Source organism: Hyla sarda, chromosome 2, assembly GCF_029499605.1.
Source record: "Hyla sarda isolate aHylSar1 chromosome 2, aHylSar1.hap1, whole genome shotgun sequence".
NCBI classification, from domain to species: Eukaryota; Metazoa; Chordata; class Amphibia; order Anura; family Hylidae; genus Hyla; species Hyla sarda.
The window spans coordinates 505,505,182-505,526,337 of NC_079190.1; the positions used below are offsets into that span (position 1 = coordinate 505,505,182).

At 43.4% G+C, this 21,156-nt stretch overlaps 1 protein-coding gene across 4 annotated transcripts in view; it reads right to left on the minus strand.

Moving 5' to 3' along the window:
• LOC130357269 (beta-1,4-galactosyltransferase 3-like) overlaps positions 1–18,710 on the minus strand; it is a 50,359-nt gene extending 31,649 nt beyond the window's left edge. The window contains exon 1 of one of the 4 annotated variants that reach the window (XM_056559895.1): positions 18,590–18,710. The gene's annotated coding sequence lies outside the window, so the exon portion shown is untranslated. Of the gene's footprint in view, positions 1–18,519 lie in introns of all 4 variants that reach the window. The other 3 variants (XM_056559896.1, XM_056559898.1, XM_056559897.1) reach the window with 3 other exon arrangements.
• Positions 18,711–21,156: the final 2,446 nt, after the last annotated feature.

Below are 21,156 nucleotides of genomic sequence, written 5' to 3' on the forward strand. Positions count from 1 at the left end.
ATGATGCGCGCTCAGCGTCATACCTAGGGAGCCACATATGGACGTTTATAAATGTCCATATGCGGCAAGAGGTTAAAGGGGTACTCCAGAGTAAACACTTTTTTTTTTTATCAACTGGTGCCAGAAAGTTAAACAGATTTGTAAATGACTTCTATTAAAAAATCTTTACCCTTTCAGTACTTATTAGCAGCTGTATTCCTACAGAGGAATTTCTTTTCTGTCTGACTACAGAGAAGAATTTTCTCTATAGTATACAGCTGCTAAGTACTGAAAGGATTAAGATTTTTAAATAGAAGTAATTTACAAATCTGTTAAAACTTTCTGGCACCAGCTCATAAAAAAAAAAAAAAAATTGAGTTTTCCACTCGAGTACCCCTTTAAGGACGCAGCTCATTTTCACCTTAAGGACCAGAGCATTTTTTTTGCACATCTGACCACTGTCACTTTAAGCATTAACCCCTTAAGGACTCAATTAAATTTTTACGTTTTCATTTTTTCCTCCTCGCCTTCTAAAAATCATAACTCTTTTATATTTTCATCCACAGACTAGTATGAGGGCTTGTTTTTTGCGCGACCAGTTGTCCTTTGTAATGACATCACTCATTATATCATAAAATGTATGGCGCAACCAAACAACACTATTTTTGTGGGGAAATTAAAACGAAAAACGCAATTTTGCTAATTTTGGAAGATTTCGTTTTCACGCCGTACAATTTACGGTAAAAAATGACAAGTGTTCTTTATTCTGAGGGTCAATACGATTAAAATGATACCCATTATTACATACTTTTATATTATTGTTGTGCTTAAAAAAAAAATCACAAACTTTTTAACCAAATTAGTACGTTTATAATCCCTTTATTTTCTTTATTTTGATGACCTCTAACTTTTTTATTTTTCCGTATAAGCGGCGGTATGGGGGCTCATTTTTTGCGTCATGATCTGTACTTTTTTTTGATACCACATTTGCATATAAAAAACTTTTAATACATTTTTTATAATTTTTTTTAAATAAAATGTATTAAAAAAGTAGCTATTTTGGACTTTTTTTCTCGTTCAAGCCGTTCACCGTACGGGATCATTAACATTTTATTTTAATAGTTCGGACATTTACGCACGCGGCGATACCAAATAGGTCTATAAAATTAATTTTTTATGCTTTTTGGGGGTAAAATAGGAAAAAACGGACGTTTTACTTTTTTATTTGGGGAGGGGATTTTTCACTTTTACATATTTTTTGACATTTTTTTTTTTTTTTTTTTTACACTTGAATAGTCCCCATAGGGGACTATTCACAGCAATACCATGATTGCTAATACTGATCTGTTCTATGTATAGGACATAGAACAGATCAGTGTTTTCGGTCATCTCCTGCTCTGGTCTGCTCGATCACAGACCAGAGCAGGAGACGACGGGAGCCGGACAAAGGCAGGTGAGGGGACCTCCGTGCGGCGTTCTGAATGATCGGATCCCCGCAGCAGCGCTGCGGGCGATCCGATCATTCATTGAAATCGCGTACTGCCGCAGATGCCGGGATCTGTATTGATCCCGGCACCTGAGGGGTTAATGGCGGACGCCCGCGAGATTGCGGAAGTCGGCCATTGCCGGCGGGTCCCTGGCTGCGATCAGCAGCCGGGATCAGCCGCGCATGACACGGGCATCGCTCCGATGCCCGCGGTTATGCATAGGACGTAAATGTACGTCCTGGTGCGTTAAGTACCACCTCACCAGGACGTACATTTACGTCCTGCGTCATTAAGAGGTTAATAACTCTGGGATGCTTTAACTTTTCATTTTGATTCCGAGATTGTTTTTTCATGACATATTCTTCTTTATGTTAGTGGTAAATTTTCATCCATACTTGCATCATTTCTTGGTATAAAACAAAAAAATTGGATGAAAAATGTTAAAATTTAGCCCTTTTTTTTTTTTTTTACTTTCAAGCTCTCTGCTTGTAAGGAAAATAGACATTCCAAATAAATCATATATTGATTCACAAATACAATATGTCTACTTTATGTTTGCATCATAAAATTGACGTGTTTTTACTTTTGGAAGACACCAGAGGGCTTCAAACTTCAGTAGCAATTTTCCAATTTTTCACAAAATTTTCAAAATCTGAATTTTTCAGGGACCAGTTAAGGTTTGAAGTGGATTTGAGGGGCCTTCATATTAGAAATACCCCACAAATGACCCCATTATAAAAACTGCACCCCCCAAAGTATTCAAAATGACATTCAGAGAGGGTGTTAACCCTTTAAGTGTTTCACAGGAATAGCAGCAAAGTGAAGGAGAAAATTCAAAATCTTCATTTTTTACACTCGCATGTTCTTGTAGACCCAGTTTTAGAAATTTTACAAGGGGTAAAAGGAGAGAAATCCCCCCAAAATTTGTAACCCAATTTCTTTCGAGTAAGGAAATACCTCATATGTGGATGTAAAGTGTTCTGTGGGTGCATTGGAGGGCTCAGAAGGGAAGGAGCGACAATGGAATTTTGTGAAAAACTATTTGCTGAAATGGTTTTTGGGGGGCATGTCACATTTAAGAAGCCCCTATGGTGCGAGAACAGCAAAAAAAAAAAAAAAAAAAAAAACACATGGTACACTATTTGGGAAACTACACCCCTCAAGGAACTTAACAAGGGGTAAATGAAAATTTACCATTTTTACAAGCGTTAATAGGAGAAAATTCCCCCCAAAATTTGGAACCCCATTTCTTATGGAAACACCACATGTGTGGACGTGAAGTGCTCTGCAGTCGGACTACAATGCTCAGAAGAGAAGGAGCGCCACTGAGCTTTTTGAAAGCAAATTTTGTTGAAATGTTTTTTTGGGGGGGCATGTCGCATTTAGGAAGTCCCTAAATGTCTAGCTCTGCTCACTACTTTGCTGCACTGCTGCCTGGATACAGTTCTCTAAACCCCTCCCACTCATGTACTCAGCTTTTCCCCAGCTGATCTGTCTGCTCTGACTGTAGAGAATTGTTCCCCTGATCTGTCCGCACTGAGATCGGGAAAAGCTGAGTACATGAGTGTGTAGGGTTTGCAGAGAACTCTGTCCAGTCACAGCAAGGCTGCAAAATAGTGAGCAGAGCGAGACTGCACCCCCTCAATCACCCCCCCCCCCCCCCGATCACCCCCCCCCCCATTGACTTGCATTGAGGGGGCATGGTCGTGCTGCCACGAAGGGCGCGGCCGTTACCCGCAGTGCGAAAACCACGTTCAGAACATTTACTTCCGAGCACTGACCAGTGGAGTACCCCTTTAAATCCACCTCATCATTCATCAATGGCCAAAGCTGCGTTCCAGGTCCCTCCTCTATGCTTTACACTGCAGTCAGCCCGTTCAAACTGGTTTCTTAACAGGACTTGGTGAACTGGTTTTATACATGCAGCTAAACCCCCAGGAGAGATGAGCCTGAAGGGGTAGAGTAACCTGCTGGGGCACAGTGGTCACTTATTACTGTCTTGTCCCGCTCAGCCGCGCTCCTGCACCAACAAGTGATCACTTTATATACATCCACAATGTTACGGTAGTTCTGGACCTAACCAAGGCAGCATACTCCTATTGGAAAGAGTTAAAAACCAGGCACCTACTGCTGCAGAGCGGAGTGCAGTATAAGGCACATAGGTCAGCTCTCTTAGTACCCCTAGTACACAGGGGTGTAATAATGAAGCAGCTAAATCACAATACACTGGTTCAAGTGCACGACTGACAGCAGGTGGCAACAGTGAGAGCAGTTAAAAGCTCCAATATGGAGGACATAAATCCTAAAGCATGATGGGAAACATAGCGGAAGGCCTAGCTGCACCAAACGATGCAAAAATACTCATTATCCCAATGATCTTTATACTAAATATCAGTACAGGATGAAGAAAAGAATTACACTGTAGAAGAGAAGCATTGCACGGTATAGACTCTACGAAGAGAAGCATAACACACTATGGACGCTACAAAGAGAAGCATTTCAAGGTATAGACTATATAGAGAAGCATAACACACTATGGACGCTACAAAGAGAAGCATTTCAAGGTATAGACTATATAGAGAAGCATAACACTCTATGGACGCTACAAAGAGAAGCATTACACAGTATAGACTCTACGAAGAATAGCATAACACACTATGGACGCTACAAAGAGAAGCATTATACTCTATGGACTCTACAAAGAGAAGCATAACACACTATGGACGCTACAAAGAGAAGCATTATACTCTATGGACTCTACAAAGAGAAGCATAACACACTATGGATGCTACAAAGAGAAGCATTACACTGAACTCTATGACGCAGACACAGCTTTAGTTACAGACATAACAGCCGGCTACAGAATCATGCTCATGCACTTTGACCTAAATGATTGGCGTTCTCTCACGAGCACAGGGATAGACAATGGATTTGGTAAAGTTGCTGGGCTGCAAACCGGGTGCATCTCCGCCTGATAACACCAAGATATGCCGAGGAGTTTCAGGAAGGTCAACATGAGCCTCACTTTACATATTATATAATGATGTAATCTACATACATTACATTACTTATCCTGTACTGATCCTGAGTTATATCCTGTATTATACCCCAGAGCTGTACTCACTATTCTGCTGGTGAGGTCACTGTGTACATACATTACATTACTTATCCTGTACTGATCCTGAGTTATATCCTGTATTATACCCCAGAGCTGTACTCACTATTCTGCTGGTGAGATCACTGTGTACATACATTACATTACTTATCCTGTACTGATCCTGAGTTATATCCTGTATTATACTCCAGAGCTGTACTCACTATTCTGCTGGTGAGGTCACTGTGTACATACATTACATTACTTATCCTGTACTGATCCTGAGTTATATCCTGTATTATACTCCAGAGCTGTACTCACTATTCTGCTGGTGAGGTCACTGTGTACATACATTACTTATCCTGTACTGATCCTGAGTTATATCCTGTATTATACTGCAGAGCTGTACTCACTATTCTGCTGGTGAGGTCACTGTGTACATACATTACATTACTTATCCTGTACTGATCCTGAGTTATATCCTGTATTATACCCCAGAGCTGTACTCACTATTCTGCTGGTGGGCTCACTGTGTACATACATTACTTATCCTGTACTGATCCTGAGTTATATCCTGTATTATACTCCAGAGCTGTACTCACTATTCTGCTGGTGAGGTCACTGTATACATACATTACATTACTTATCCTGTACTGATCCTGAGTTATATCCTGTATTATACTCCAGAGCTGTACTCACTATTCTGCTGGTGAGGTCACTGTATACATACATTACATTACTTATCCTGTACTGATCCTGAGTTATATTCTGTATTATACTCCAGAGCTGTACTCACTATTCTGCTGGTGAGGTCACTGTATACATACATTACATTACTTATCCTGTACTGATCCTGAGTTATATCCTGTATTATACTCCAGAGCTGTACTCACTATTCTGCTGGTGAGATCACTGTGTACATACAATACATTACTTATCCTGTACTGATCCTGATTTATATCTTGTATTATACTCCAGAGCTGTACTCACTATTCTGCTGGTGAGGTCACTGTGTACATACATTACATTACTTATCCTGTACTGATCCTGAGTTATATCCTGCATTATACCCCAGAGCTGTACTCACTATTCTGCTGTTGTAGTCACTGTGTACATACATTACATTACTTATCCTGTACTGATCCTGAGTTATATCCTGTATTATACTCCAGATCTGCACTCACTATTCTGCTGGTGAGGTCACTGTGTACATACATTACATTACTTATCCTGTACTGTTCCTGAGTTATATCCTGTATTATACTCCAGAGCTGTACTCACTATTCTGCTGGTGGAGTCACTGTGTACATACATTACATTACTTATCCTGTACTGATCCTGAGTTATATCCTGTATTATACTCCAGAGCTGTACTCACTATTCTGCTGGTGAGGTCACTGTGTACATACATTACATTACTTATCCTGTACTGATCCTGAGTTATATCCTGTATTATACTCCAGAGCTGTACTCACTATTCTGCTGGTGAGATCACTGTGTACATACATTACATTACTTATCCTGTACTGATCCCGAGTTATATCCTGTATTATACTCCAGAGCTGTACTCACTATTCTGCTGGTGAGGTCACTGTGTACATACATTACTTATCCTGTACTGATCCTGAGTTATATCCTGTATTATACTCCAGAGCTGTACTCACTATTCTGCTGGTGAGGTCACTGTGTACATACATCACATTACTTATCCTGTACTGATCCTGAGTTATATCCTGTATTATACTCCAGAGCTGTACTCACTATTCTGCTGGTGAGGTCACTGTGTACATACATTACATTACTTATCCTGTACTGATCCTGAGTTATATCCTGTATTATACTCCAGAGCTGTACTCACTATTCTGCTGGTGAGGTCACTGTGTACATACATCACATTACTTATCCTGTACTGATCCTGAGTTATATCCTGTATTATACTCCAGAGCTGTACTCACTATTCTGCTGGTGAGGTCACTGTGTACATACATTACATTACTGATCCTGTACTGATCCTGAGTTATATCCTGTATTATACTCCAGAGCTGTACTCACTATTCTGCTGGTGAGGTCACTGTGTACATACATTACATTACTTATCCTGTACTGATCCTGAGTTATATCCTGTATTATACTCCAGAGCTGTACTCACTATTCTGCTGGTGAGGTCACTGTGTACATACATTACATTACTTATCCTGTACTGATCCTGAGTTATATCCTGTATTATACTCCAGAGCTGTACTCACTATTCTGCTGGTGAGGTCACTGTGTACATACATTACATTACTTATCTTGTACTGTAGCAGGTATGTGGGGTTTCTATACATAATATACACAAGAATTTGACTTTCCGCCCAGTTGACTTTGAACAATAATGTGGTAACAATGTTCTTTCCTGATCTGCCCCATTGTGACCCTGGATTATTCTCCTGTTGGGTCTGAGCAGATAGAACAATGTTCTGTACATTTGCCAGAAACAAACACTCAGCTGTGAAAAGGAAATATATGAGGGACTGCGGAGATAGTAAACATGTGGTGTATAAATAATACTGCACCTTAGTAATAATATACAGGACCTAAATAATACTGCACCTTAGTAATAATATACAGGACCTAGTAATACTTCACCTTAGTAATAATATACAGGACCTAAATACTTCACCTTTGTAATAATATACAGGCCCTAAATAATACTTCACCTTAGTAATAATATACAGGAGACCAGACGTCCCCAGGAGACCTCATCCCAGACATCTCCAGGAGACCTCATCCCAGACATCTCCAGGAGACCTCATCCCAGACATCTCCAGGAGACCTCATCCCAGACATCTCCAGGAGACCTCATCCCAGACGTCTCCAGGAGACCTCATCCCAGACATCTCCAGGAGACCTCATCCCAGACGTCTCCAGGAGACCTCATCCCAGACGTCTCCAGGAGACCTCATCCCAGACGTCTCCAGGAGACCTCATCCCAGACGTCTCCAGGAGACCTCATCCCAGACATCTCCAGGAGACCTCATCCCAGACGTCTCCAGGAGACCTCATCCCAGACGTCCCCAGGAGACCTCATCCCAGACGTCCCCAGGAGACCTCATCCCAGACGTCCCCAGGAGACCTCATCCCAGACGTCCCCAGGAGACCTCATCCCAGACGTCCCCAGGAGACCTCATCCCAGACGTCCCCAGGAGACCTCATCCCAGACATCTCCAGGAGACCTCATCCCAGACGTCTCCAGGAGACCTCATCCCAGACATCTCCAGAGAACTAGAACGACTTCTTTAAGACTAATCAAATGTATGGACAATGCACTGAATTTGGATCTAGGGAATCTTACCATACATCTGTTCATCTCTAGGACATCCTTTATATTTCTTCTTGCAGAACCATAATGGGACAGATGATCAGGATATCATCCAATGGTCCAAGAAATGCATTACCAACCCAAAAGTTCAGGACTATCTGAGTCTACTCTTAGTCACTGATCACAGGTTTGGTGTTGCATATGATCTTTGGGTTTTCAGGATTTTCAGAGTCACATTCTGGACTTCTGCCCTTGTCTCCATCCAATATGGTTCTTGTGGTCATCCTTGTCTCCATCCATCGTGGTTCTGGTCATCCTTGTCTCCATCCATCTTGGTTCTGGTCATCCTTGTCTCCATCCATCTTGGTTCTGGTCATCCTTGTCTCCATCCATCTTGGTTCTGGTCATCCTTGTCTCCATCCATCTTGGTTCTGGTCATCCTTGTCTCCATCCATCTTGGTTCTGGTCATCCTTGTCTCCATCCATCTTGGTTCTGGTCATCCTTGTCTCCATCCATCTTGGTTCTGGTCATCCTTGTCTCCATGCATCTTGGTTCTGGTCATCCTTGTCTCCATCCATCTTGGTTCTGGTCATCCTTGTCTCCATCCATCTTGGTTCTAGTCATCCTTGTCTTCATCCATCTTGGTTCTAGTCATCCTTGTCGCCATCCATTTTGGTTCTGGACACCCTTGTCTCCATCCATATTGGTTCTGGTCATCCTTGTCTCCACCCATCTTGGTTCTAGTCATACTTCTCTCCATCCACCTTGGTTCTGGACATCCTTGTTTCCATCCATTATGGTTCTGGTCATTCTTGTCTCCATCCACCTTGGTTCTGGTCCTTCTTGTCTCCATCCATCTTGGTTCTGGTACAACTGGCCCTTCCCAATGAGAAGGATCTTTGTATAACATGTCCAGAATAAGGCAAAGTTTTAACGCGGGGGGAGGGGTACATATATTTGTTGATTTGAAGAAGGAACCGTAAGGTTTTGCATTTTTTACCCATGGAATTTTACTAAGTATTCTCCAAAAAGTGTTAACTACTTTCTGAACTATTTTGTGTTCATTGTTACAGCCATAAACCAGACCCATAAAATTGAATAACCCTCATTAGTCTCGACTTTACTTTTACAAGGGAAGATCTTCTTGCAGGACTTCATGTCTCATGGCTTGAAGGTCATCACAGAGATAGCGCTGTAGACATCACATTTATCTTGGTGAAGTTGCCGGCAATTTCCCAGGTGGTGCAACCGAGCTTTATGAATGTATCAGAGATTCCTGACCATACAATCCTCAGAAAAAGTTCCTCTGTTGTGAGAATTGGTGGTGCTCCCATCTAATACATCCCCAAACAAGGAGTAAAGATGGAGTTTCATATTAACCCCTTAACGACGCAGGACGTATATTTACGTCCTGCGCCGGCTCTCGCGATATGAAGCGATGTGCGGTATTAACCCTTTAGAAGCGGCGGTGAAAGCTGACCGCCGCTTCTAAAGTGAAAGTGAAAGTGACCCGGCTGCTCAGTCGGGCTGTTCGGGACCGCCGCGGTGAAATTGCGGCGTCCCGAACAGCTGACAGGACACCGGGAGGGCCCTTACCTGCCTCCTCGGTGTCCGATCGGTGAATGACTGCTCCGTGCCTGAGATCCAGGCAGGAGCAGTCAAGCGCCGATAACACTGATCACAGGCATGTTAATACACGCCAGTGATCAGCATAGGAGATCAGTGTGTGCAGTGTTATAGGTCCCTATGGGACCTATAACACTGCAAAAAAAATGTAAAAAAAAAAAAAGTTAATAAAGGTCATTTAACCCCTTCCCTAATAAAAGTTTGAATCACCCCCCTTTTCCCATAAAAAAAACAGTGTAAAAAAAAATAATAAACATGTGGTATCGCCGCGTGCGTAAATGTCCGAACTATAAAAATCTATCGTTAATTAAACTGCACGGTCAATGGCGTATGCGCAAAAAAATTTAAAAGTCCAAAAAAGCGTATTTTGGTCACTTTTTATACCATTAAAAAATGAATAAAAAGTGATCAAAAAGTCCGATCAAAACAAAAATCATACCGATAAAAACTTCAGCTCACGGCGCAAAAAATGAGTCCTCCTACCGCCCTGTACGTGGAAAAATAAAAAAGTTATAGGGGTCAGAAGATGACATTTTTAAACGTATAAATTTTCCTGCATGTAGTTATGATTTTTTCCAGAAGTGCGACAATATCCAACCTATATAAGTAGGGGATCATTTTAACTGTATGGACCTACAGAATAATGATAAGGTGTCATTTTTACCGAAATGTGCACTGCGTAGAAACGGAAGCCCCCAAAAGTTACAAAATGGCGTTTTTTCTTCGATTTTGTCGCACAATGATTTTTTTTTTCCGTTTTGCCGTGCATTTTTGGGTAAAATGACTAATGTCACTGCAAAGTAGAATTGGAGACGCAAAAAATAAGCCATAATATGGATTTTAAAGGTTGAAAATTGAAAGGGTTATGATTTTTAAAAGGTAAGGAGGAAAAAACGAAAGTGCAAAAACGGAAAAACCCTGAGTCCTTAAGGGGTTAAAGTGATAGTTAACCCTCAGGACAGACCAACCATATCAGATTGGTGATCGTCCAAATCTCAGCACCCCTGCCGATTGGCTGGTTGAAGGGAGTGCGGTTCTCCAATGAGCGTCGAGTCCCCTCCATTGCTCACCAGATATTGGCAGTAGAGTCATGCCATCATGGAGTCGTGGTCCAAGTAAAGAAAGAGCCCTGGTATTATGATTTTTGCTCAGTTATCTCTTGTTTTGGCAGATTTGTCAGCATTTCTCACCATTGTGTTAACCATTAGAATACATTATGGCAGCTTCCTTTGTTATTTTCCATTATTGTTATTTTTATATTCCTTTTAGCCTGAGGAACCAATGTTATTCAGAGAAACACGTCGACACTTGCGGTTTTGTTTGCTATTTTAGGTTAGATTTTTCGGTAACATTTTTTTTTTGATAGGTCACCTTACATTTACAGACATTTGTTACACCAATTGACTGGTTTGAGATCCATTTATGATGGTGATCTTTTTGTAACTTATGGTGGTTCCACGGTATATAACGGTATTTCCCCCCCTCCCCCAAATCATGTGACCCGCGAGCGCTGTTCTGCTTCTCCCCCCCCCTGATTAACTATCAGTCCAGCGCTGCACTGTCCCCATCGGGGAACTAATCACATGTGACCCACAAGCGCTGTCCTCCTGTTTGTTGCGGGCCGCCAGCGCTGGAACTCTATACTGTACGCTGTATCCCTATGCCCGGGCTGCAAAAGATGAACAAAATAAACTTTAACTCACCTTCGGTACCGGCCTCACGCTCTTCCTGGGGACGGGAACGTCGAAGAGCCGTCAGCCTATCACCGGTCGCAGCGATGTTCAGTCTCGGCCGGTGATAGGTTGAGCGCACTGTCATGTAAGAAGCCGGCTTCTTACATGACAGTGCGCTCAACCTATCACCGGCCGAGGCGGAACATCGCTGCGGCTGGTGATAGGCTGACGGCCTGGGCATAGGGATACAGCGTACAGTATAGAGTTCCAGCGTCGGCGGCCCGCAACAAACAGGAGGACCAGGAGGGCAGCGCTTGCGGGTGATATGTGATTAGTTCCACGATGGGGACAGCGCAGTGCTGGACTGATAATTAATTGGGGTGGGGGGGGGACAGAACAGCGCTCGCGGGTCACACATGATTAGTTCCCCGATGTGCGGACAGCACAGAGCTGGGCTGATAATTCATTCCCGAGGGGGAGGGGCCAAACCGGTATTGCAGTATGGGAAAAATTCATATCGTGCAGCACAAAAATTTCGGTATTCGGTATGAACTGGTATACCACCCAGCACTATTGGCACCCCTGAAAATTTTCTAGAAAATGAAGTATTTCTCACAGGAAAGGATTGCAGTAACACAGGTTTTGCTATACACATGTTTATTCCCTTTGTGTGTATTGGAACTAAACCAAAAAAAGGGAGGAAAAAAAGCAAATTGGACATAATGTCACCAAACTCCAAAAATGGTCTGGACACAATTATTGGCCCCTTAACTTAATATTTGGTTGCACACCCTTTGGAAAAAATAAGTGAAATCAGTGTCTTCCTATAACCACCAATAAGCTTCTTACACCTCTCAGCCGGAATGTTGGACCACTCTTCCTATAACCATCAATAAGCTTCTTACACCTCTCAGCCGGAATGTTGGACCACTCTTCCTATAACCATCAATAAGCTTCTTACACCTCTCAGCCGGAATGTTGGACCACTCTTCCTATAACCATCAATAAGCTTCTTACACCTCTCAGCCGGAATGTTGGACCACTCTTCCTATAACCATCAATAAGCTTCTTACACCTCTCAGCCGGAATGTTGGACTCTTCCTTTACAAACTGCTCCAGGTCTCTTATTGGAAGGCGCCTTTTCCCAACAGTAATTATAAGATCTCTCCACAGGTGATCAATGGGATTTAGATCTGGACTCATTGCTGACACTTCAGAACTCTCCAGCGCTTTGTTGTCATCCATTTCTGGGGCTTTTTGATGTATGTTTGGGGTCATTGTCCTGCTGGAAGACCCAAGATCTCGGACACAAACCCAGCTTTCTGACACTGGGCTGTACAGTGCGACCCAAAATCCATTGGTAATCCTCAGATTTCATGATGTCTTGTACACATTCAAGGCCCCCAGTGCCAGAGGCAGCAAAACACCCAAAACATCACTGACCTCCCCCATATGTCACTGTAGGTTCTGTGTTCTTTCCTTTGTAGGCCTCATTCTGTTTTCGGTAAACAGTAGAATGATGTGATTTACCAAAAAGCTCTATCTTGGTCTCATCTGTCCACAAGACGTTTTCCCAGAAGGATTTTGGTTACTCAAGTTCATTTTGGTAAAATATAGTCTTGCTTTTTTATGCCTCTGTGTCAGCAGTGGGGTCCTCCTGGGTCTCCTCCATAGTGGGGTCCTCCTGGGTCTCCTCCATAGTGGGGTCCTCCTGGGTCTCCTCCATAGTGGGGTCCTCCTGGGTCTCCTCCATAGTGGGGTCCTCCTGGGTCTCCTCCATAGCGGGGTCCTCCTGGGTCTCCTCCATAGCGGGGTCCTCCTGGGTCTCCTCCATAGCGGGGTCCTCCTGGGTCTCCTCCATAGCGGGGTCCTCCTGGGTCTCCTCCATAGCGGGGTCCTCCTGGGTCTCCTCCATAGCGGGGTCCTCCTGGGTCTCCTCCATAGCGGGGTCCTCCTGGGTCTCCTCCATAGCGGGGTCCTCCTGGGTCTCCTCCATAGCGGGGTCCTCCTGGGTCTCCTCCATAGCGTTTCATTTCATTTAAATGAGAACGGTTAGTTCGCGCTGACACTGATGCTCCCTGAGCCTGCAGGACAGCTTGAATATCTTTGGAACTTGTTTGGGGCTGCTTATCCACCATCCAGACTACCCTGCGTTGCTCTCATCAATTTTTCTCTTCCGTCCACGCCCAGGGAGATTATCTACAGTGCCGGGGGTTGAAAACTTCTTGATAATGTTGTGCACTGTGGACAAAGACAAATCTAGATCTCTGGAGATGGACTTGTAACCTTGAGATTGTTGATATTTTTCCACAATTTTGGTGCTCAATGTGACATTATGTTCAATTTGCTTTTTTTCCTCCTTTTTTGGTTTAGTCCCAATACACACAAAGGGAATAAACATGTGTATAGCAAAACATGTGTTACTGCAATCCTTTTCTGTGAGAAATACTTCATTTTATAGAAACATTTCAGGGGGACCAACATTTACAGCCATGACTGTAGTCAATGAAAGTGTTAGTAACATGAAAGTTATAAGGCTGGTATACAGCCACGTAATGTGTATATATAGGATAGTATACAGCCACGTAATGTGTATATAGGATAGTATACAGCCACGTAATGTATATATAGGATAGTATACAGCCACGTAATGTGTGTATATATATAGGATAGTATACAGCCACGTAATGCGTATATATGATAGTATACAGCCACGCAATGCGTATATAGGACAGTTTACAGCCACGCAATGCGTATATAGGACAGTATACAGCCACGCAATGCGTATATAGGACAGTATACAGCCACGCAATGCGTATATAGGACAGTATACAGCCACGCAATGCGTATATAGGACAGTATACAGCCACGTAATGCGTATATAGGACAGTATACAGCCACGCAATGCGTATATAGGACAGTACACAGCCACGCAATGCGTATATAGGACAGTATACAGCCACGTAATGTGTATATAGGACAGTACACAGCCACGCAATGTATATATAGGACAGTACACAGCCACGCAATACGTATATAGGACAGTACACAGCCACGCAATGCGTATATAGGACAGTACACAGCCACGCAATGCGTATATAGGACAGTATACAGCCACGCAATGCGTATATAGGACAGTATACAGCCACGCAATGCGTATATAGGACAGTATACAGCCACGCAATGCGTATATAGGACAGTATACAGCCACGCAATGCGTATATAGGACAGTATACAGCCACGCAATGCGTATATAGGACAGTACACAGCCACGTAATGCGTATATAGGACAGTACACAGCCACGCAATGCGTATATAGGACAGTACACAGCCACGCAATGCGTATATAGGACAGTACACAGCCACGCAATGCGTATATAGGACAGTACACAGCCACGCAATGCGTATATAGGACAGTACACAGCCACGCAATGCGTATATAGGACAGTACACAGCCACGTAATGCGTATATAGGACAGTACACAGCCACGCAATGCGTATATAGGACAGTACACAGCCACGTAATGCATATATAGGACAGTACACAGCCACGCAATGCATATATAGGACAGTACACAGCCACGCAATGCGTATATAGGACAGTACACAGCCACGCAATGCGCATATAGGACAGTACACAGCCACGCAATGCGCATACAGGACAGTACACAGCCACGCAATGCGCATACAGGATAGCATACAGCCACGCAATGCGCATACAGGATAGCATACAGCCACGCAATGCGCATACAGGATAGCATACAGCCACGCAATGCGCATACAGGATAGCATACAGCCACGTAATGCGCATACAGGATAGCATACAGCCACGTAATGCGCATACAGGATAGCACACAGCCACGTAATGCGCATACAGGATAGCACACAGCCACGTAATGCGCATACAGGATAGCACACAGCCACGTAATGCGCATACAGGATAGCACACAGCCACGTAATGCGCATACAGGATAGCACACAGCCTCGTAATGCGCATACAGGATAGCACACAGCCACGTAATGCGCATACAGGATAGCACACAGCCACGTAATGCGCATACAGGATAGCACACAGCCACGTAATGCGCATACAGGATAGCACACAGCCACGTAATGCGCATACAGGATAGCACACAGCCACGTAATGCGCATACAGGATAGCACACAGCCACGTAATGCGCATACAGGATAGCACACAGCCACGTAATGTGCATACAGGATAGCACACAGCCACGTAATGCGCATACAGGATAGCACACAGCCACGTAATGTGCATACAGGATAGCACACAGCCACGTAATGTGTATACAGGATAGCACACAGCCACGTAATGTGTATACAGGATAGCACACAGCCACGTAATGTGTATACAGGATAGCACACAGCCACGTAATGTGTATACAGGATAGCACACAGCCACGTAATGTGTATACAGGATAGCACACAGCCACGTAATGTGTATACAGGATAGCACACAGCCACGTAATGTGTATACAGGATAGCACACAGCCACGTAATGTGTATACAGGATAGCACACAGCCACGTAATGTGTATACAGGATAGCACACAGCCACGTAATGTGTATACAGGATAGCACACAGCCACGTAATGTGTATACAGGATAGCACACAGCCACGTAATGTGTATACAGGATAGCACACAGCCACGTAATGTGTATACAGGATAGCACACAGCCACGTAATGTGTATACAGGATAGCACACAGCCACGTAATGTGTATACAGGATAGCACACAGCCACGTAATGTGTATACAGGATAGCACACAGCCACGTAATGTGTATACAGGATAGCACACAGCCACGTAATGTGTATACAGGATAGCACACAGCCACGTAATGTGTATACAGGATAGCACACAGCCACGTAATGTGTATACAGGATAGTACACAGCCACGTAATGTGTATACAGGATAGTACACAGCCACGTAATGTGTATACAGGATAGTACACAGCCACGTAATGTGTATACAGGATAGTACACAGCCACGTAATGTGTATACAGGATAGTACACAGCCACGTAATGTGTATACAGGATAGTACACAGCCACGTAATGTGTATACAGGATAGTACACAGCCACGTAATGTGTATACAGGATAGTACACAGCCACGTAATGTGTATACAGGATAGTACACAGCCACGTAATGTGTATACAAGATAGTATACAGCCACGTAATGTGTATACAGGATAGTATACAGCCACGTAATGCGTATACAGGATAGTATACAGCCACGTAATGCGTATACAGGATAGTATACAGCCACGTAATGCGTATATAGGATAGTATACAGCCACGTAATGCGTATATAGGATAGTATACAGCCACGTAATGCATATACAGGACAGTATACAGCCACGTAATGCGTATATAGGACAGTATACAGCCACGCAATGCGTATACAGGACACTATACAGCCACGCAATGCGTATACAGGACACTATACAGCCACGCAATGCGTATACAGGACACTATACAGCCACGCAATGCGTATACAGGACACTATACAGCCACGCAATGCGTATACAGGACACTATACAGCCACGCAATGCGTATACAGGACACTATACAGCCACGCAATGCGTATACAGGACACTATACAGCCACGCAATGCGTATACAGGACAGTATACAGCCACGCAATGCGTATACAGGACAGTATACAGCCACGCAATGCGTATATAGGACAGTATACAGCCACGCAATGCGTATATAGGACAGTATACAGCCACGCAATGCGTATATAGGACAGTATACAGCCACGTAATGTGTATATAGGACAGTATACAGCCACGTAATGTGTATATTGGATAGTATACAGCCACGTAATGTGTATATTGGATAGTATACAGCCACATAATGTGTATATTGGATAGTATACAGCCACATAATGTGTATATTGGATAGTATACAGCCACATAATGTGTATATTGGATAGTATACAGCCACATAATGTGTATATTGGATAGTATACAGCCACATAATGTGTATATTGGATAGTATACAGCCACATAATGTGTATATTGGACAGTATACAGCCACATAATGTGTATATTGGACAGTATACAGCCACATAATGTGTATATTGGACAGTATACAGCCACATAATGTGTATATTGGATAGTATACAGCCACATAATGTGTATATAGGATAGCATACAGCCACGTAATGTGTATATTGGATAGTATACAGCCACGCAATGTGTATATAGGATAGTATATAGCAGTCAGAACAGCTATGGATACTCATACGTCACCCAGAACACCTCACATATCGCCCGACAATCTCCAGGTCACACCTGTATTACACCCTACGCTGAATGAATCACTTATTTTAATTATACGGCTAATTGATTCAGAGTATTGACAATTACCCTTTTATACTATGGGCATTCTGGGAGTTGTAGTATAACAGCCGGAGAGCAATAGGTTAAAGATCTCTGCATTAAATCATAGAGCAGTAATCTGCACACTATGGACCTTCAGCTATTGCAAAACTACAACTTCCAGCATGCCCGCTGGGAGTTGTAGTTTTGCATCAGGTCCACAGTATAAAGCCCACTGCTCTATGATTAAAAGCAGTGATGTTGCTAAACTACAACTCCCAGCATGCCCTTAGACTGGTAAGTAGTAACCTTGCCCACCAGCAATATCAGGGCATGTTGGGAGTTGTAGTTTTGCAAAACCAATAGATACTTAACCTGTTCTTAAAAACTACAACTCCCAGCATGCCTGTAGACTTTTAAGCAGTGATCCTGGCTATCCAATTGTTGAACAACTACAACTCCCAGAGTTTTAGAAGGTCTACCAAGCCAGAATAGCCTTCAACTGCCAGGGCATGCTGGGAGTTGTAGTTTTGAAATAGCTGGAGGCACACAGTTTGGAGACCACTGATCTAGGCTTGAACCTTAACCTGTTGCTTGTTAACTACAACACCCAGCATGCCCGTAGATCAGTATTTTTCAACCAGGGTGCCTCCAGCTGTTGCAAAACTACAACTCCCAGCATGCCCGTAGATCAGTGTATCCCAACCAGGGTGCCTCCAGCTGTTGCAAAACTACATCTACCAGCATGTCCATAGATCAGCATTCCACAACCAGGGTGCCTCCAGCTGTTGCAAAACTACAACTCCCAGCATGCCCAGACAGCCAACGGCTGTCCGGGCAAGCTGGGCGTTGTAGTTTCACAACAGCTGGAGGCACACTGGTTGGGAAACACTGCCTTAGATACTTAAGAACTACGTATCGCTTTAAACTTAATTCTAAACTTCCATAGGTGCATATTCGGCTCTGCTACATATACATAGCCATAAACATGTGACATAACAAGAATGATACCCGCTGTACATTATACCGGAGATGATAATACCCAGCAGCCCCCCGCGGTCCCGGAGAAGATCGTTGTTACCTGCCGCCCCCGGCCAGTGACTCTCTGTACAGTCACCTGTTCCCCGCGCGCCCCCGACGCCTCCTGCGTGCGCGCCTCCGAACCCAGACGCCGCGCACAGCGACAGGCCCCGCCCACTCTAATGACGCTGCAAAATTGACACGTGATTCGGGTTATCAGCGCAGATACGAACGTGTTGTCATGGTTACACAGGGGGACACTTTGTAGACTTCTATAGTACAAGATACAGATCCTTAGTTATGTATTGGCCCCAGGGGCCCCAACATGTGCTTCTGCTTATGTATAGAAATCTACCAATCATCCTCCATAACAGTGTGTCATCTACAGATCCCCCATAACAGTGTGTCATCTACAGATCCCCCATAACAGTGTGTCATCTACAGATCCCCCATAACAGTGTGTCATCTACAGATCCCCCATAACAGTGTGTCATCTACAGATCCCCCATAACAGTGTGTCATCTACAGATCCCCCATAACAGTGTGTCATCTACAGATCCCCCATAACAGTGTGTCATCTACAGATCCCCCATAACAGTGTAATCTACAGATCCCCCATAACAGTGTGTCAGCTACAAATCCCCCATAACAGTGTGTCCTCTACAGATCCCCATAACAGTGTGTCATCTACAGATCCCCCATAACAGTGTGTCCTCTACAGATCCCCATAACAGTGTAATCTACAGATCCTCCATAACAGTGTGTCATCTACAGATCCCCCATCACAGTGTGTCATCTACAGATCCCCCATAACAGTGTGTCATCTACAGATCCCCCATAACAGTGTCATCTACAGATCCCCCATAACAGTGTCATCTACAGATCCCCCATAACAGTGTCATCTACAGCTCCCCCCATAACAGTGTGCCATATACAGATCCCCCATAACAGTGTGTCATCTACAGATCCCCATAACAGTGTGGCATGTAGAAATCCCCCATAACAGTGTATCATCTACAGACCCTCCATAACAGGGTGTCATCTACTGATCCCCCATAACAGTGTGTCATCTACATATCCCCCATAACAGTGTGTCATCTACAGATCCCCCATAACAGTGTGGCATCTACAGATCCCCCATAACAGTGTGTCATCTACAGATCCTCCATAACAGTGTGTAATCTACAGATCCCCATAACAGTGTGTAATCTACAGATCCCCATAACAGTGTGTCATCTACAGATCCCCCATAACAGTGTGGCATCTACAGATCCCCCATAACAGTGTGTCATCTACAGATCCTCCATAACAGTGTGTAATCTACAGATCCCCATAACAGTGTGTAATCTACAGATCCCCATAACAGTGTGTCATCTGCAGATCCCCATAACAGTGTGGCATCCACAGATCCACATAACAGCGTGTCATCTACAGATCCCCATAACAGTGTGTCATCTACAGATCCTCCATAACAGTGTGTCATCTACAGATCCCCCATAACAATGTGTCATCTACAGATCCCCATAACAGTGTGTCATCTACAGATCCCCATAACAGTGTGTATATAGGATAGTATACAGCCACGTAATGTGTATATAGGATAGTATACAGCCACGTAATGTGTATATAGGATAGTATACAGCCACGTAATGTGTATATAGGATAGCATACAGCCACGTCATGTGTATATAGGATAGCATACAGCCACGTCATGTGTATATAGGATAGCATACAGCCACGTAATGTATATATAGGATAGCATACAGCCACGTAATGTGTATATAGGATAGCATACAGCCATGTAATGTGTATATAGGATAGCATACAGCCATGTAATGTGTATACAGGATAGTATACAGCCACGTAATGTGTATATAGGATAGTATACAGCCACGTAATGTGTATATAGGATAGCATACAGCCATGTAATGTGTATATAGGATAGCATACAGCCATGTAATGTGTATATAGGATAGTATACAGCCATGTAATGTGTGTATAGGATAGTATACAGCCACGTAATGTATATACAGGATAGTATACAGCCACGTAATGTGTATACAGGATGGTATACAGCCACGTAATGTACATATAGGATAGTATACAGCCACGTAATGTGTATACAGGATAGTATACAGCCACGTAATGTGTATATAGGATAGTATACAGCCACGTAATGTGTATACAGGATAGTATACAGCCACGTAATGTGTATACAGGATAGTATACAGCCACGTCATCTACAGATCCACCATAACAGTGTGTCATCTACAGATCCCCCATAACAGTGTGTCATCTACAGATCCCCCCATAACAGTGTGTCATCTACAGATCCCCTATAAAAATTTTTCATCTAGAGATCCCCATAACAGGGTGTCATCTACAGATCCCCCATAACAGTGTGTCATCTACAGATCCCCCATAACAATGTTTCATCTACAGATCCCCCATAACAGTGTGTCATCTACAGATTCCCCATAACAGTGTGTCATCTACAGATCCCCCATAACAGTGTGTCATCTACAGATCCCCATAACAGTGTGTCATCTACAGATCCCCCATAACAGTGTGTCATATACATATCCCCATAACAGTGTGTCATCTACAGATCCCCATAACAGAGTGTAA